This window comes from Mastomys coucha, unplaced genomic scaffold (genome assembly GCF_008632895.1).
Source record: "Mastomys coucha isolate ucsf_1 unplaced genomic scaffold, UCSF_Mcou_1 pScaffold18, whole genome shotgun sequence".
Classification (NCBI taxonomy): domain Eukaryota; kingdom Metazoa; phylum Chordata; class Mammalia; order Rodentia; family Muridae; genus Mastomys; species Mastomys coucha.
This window is the reverse complement of record NW_022196900.1, coordinates 83,403,817-83,406,115: the sequence shown is the minus strand read 5'-3', so window position 1 is coordinate 83,406,115 and position 2,299 is coordinate 83,403,817.

Below are 2,299 nucleotides of genomic sequence, written 5' to 3'. Positions count from 1 at the left end.
GCAGGGCATCGTGGAGCGTGTGCATTGCACTCTTAAAGAACTTTTACAAAAACAAAAAGGGGGAATTGACCAAGGCTGTACCCCAAAAGAAAATTTCCTGAGTAAACCGCGAGAGAAGTCTAAGTGTGTTCGTCGTTATTGCTGCCATCTGGGCAGCAAGGCGCCGTACACAGAGGTCAGGAGTTCAATTCCCAGCAATGACATGGTGGCTTACAACCATCTGTAATGAGATCTGAAGGCTTCTTCTAGTGTGTCTGAAGACAGCAACAGTGTACTCACATATATAAACAGTAGGTTTGATTCCCAGTAAACACATGGTGGCTCACAACCAACTGTAAAGTGTACAGATTATGTTTGAATACAGCTACACAGCTACAATGTACTTATATACACAAGTGTACCACTGCTGTGGCTCCAAGGCCTACCTCCTACAGAAATGAACTTGTGGCAAATGTGGCTACTGTGCCCTTGCCAAGTGCAAGAGAAAGTATAAGTGGAGTGAAAGTATATATAACAAGGCTAAGAGAGGAAATACTACCAGACTGGTCGGATGAGGCATCTAAAGATTGTCTATCACATATTCAGACATGAATTCTGTGAAGGAAAAACACCTAAACCCAAGAGGGCACCTGTTGCAGCATCCAGCTCATCTTGAAAAAAGAAAAAAAATGAATCCATAAGAGGGAACCAACCTGTCAGCTGTAGTGGAAATGAGTACAGTGTAGTCCAACTGGGACACAATTAAACCTTTTCTGTGTGCTTAACAGGGTCTTGCTATACAGTCTAACTTTAGGACGCTATTCAAATAGTCCAGGCTATGGGTAGTCTTGTTCAGAGTACAGAAACAAGTTCAAAAGTCAAGAGTGACTGCACTAGTTCTCTAAACCTCTAATCCTATCATGTAAGCAGATCCACTGTCCTCTGCCTCCCAGCTGCTGGAATTAAAGGCACACACCTTTATAGAAGCCTGCACTGGGCTGGAGAGATGGCTCAGTAAGAGCACAGACTACTCTTCCAGAGGTCCAGAGTTCAAATCCCAGCAACCACATGGTGGCTTACAACCACCCATGATGAAATAAATGCCCTCTTACTCCAGAAATGTTTTAAAGTGGCCACACAACTGTCAGACCAGCAGTACATCAAGTTCATTTTCACCAGACTTGCTGTGGTTTTGTATATGCTTGGCCTTAGGAGTGGTTTTATTAGGTATAGCCCAGTTGGAGTAGGTGTGTCACTGAGGGTATGAGCTCAAGGCCAAAGTCCTAGCTGCCCGGTACCCAGTCTTCTTGTAGCAGATGAAGATGTAGAACTCTCAGCTCCACCTGTACCATGCCTGCCCGAACACTGCCATATTCCTGCTTTTGGTAACTGAACCTCTAAGCCAGCCCCAATTAAATGTCCTTTAAGAGTTGCCTTGGGGTCTGGTGAGATGGCTCAGCAGGTAAGAGCTCAACTGCTCTTCTGAAGGTCATGAGTTCAAATCCCAGCAACCACATGGTGGCTCACAACCACCCAAATGAAATCCAATACCCTCTTCTGTGTACTCATTTATAATAATAAATCTTTTTTAAAAAAAGGCTATTAAAAAAAAAAGGAGTTGCCTTGGGGGCTGGTGAGATGGCTCAGCAGGTATGAGCACCGCCTACTCTCCCAAAGGTCATGAGTTCAAGTCCCAGCAACCTCCCATAATGAAATGATGCCCTCTTCTGGTGTATCTGAAGATAGCTACAGTGTGCTTATTTCTAATAATAAATAAATCTAATAATAAATCTTTTTTAAGAAAGTTGCCTTGGGCTGGGCGGTGGTGGCGCACGCCTTTAATCTCAGCGTTTGGCAGACTGAGGCAGGCGGATTTCCTAGTTCGAGGCCAGCCTGGTCTACAGAGTGAGTTCCAGGACAGCCAGGGCTACACAGAGAAACCCTGTCTCAAAAAAACAAAAAAAAGTTGCCTTGGCCATGGTGTTTACAGCAGTCAAACTCCCTCCCAATACTTTTAATGGGGCTTCATGCTTTCAGTAGTCTGCACTCCTACAGGCGGAGGACTACCTAGAGTTACAGGAAGCTGTGTACCACCTCATCTGAGTGCACTACAGAAACCAGAGTTCTTTTTGAGCCATTTCTTCGAGTACCCAACACTGACTCAGGAGCTCAGTTTCAAAAAAACAAAAAAACTTCACCTGTACAGCTTTACTAGCTGCTGCTTTGATGCAGTTTATTCCTTGTATGTTCATGAATATACAGTTCATATGGCGACTGGTACTTCTAAATAAACTTAACAGGGCTTCAAAGGGTATTCTTT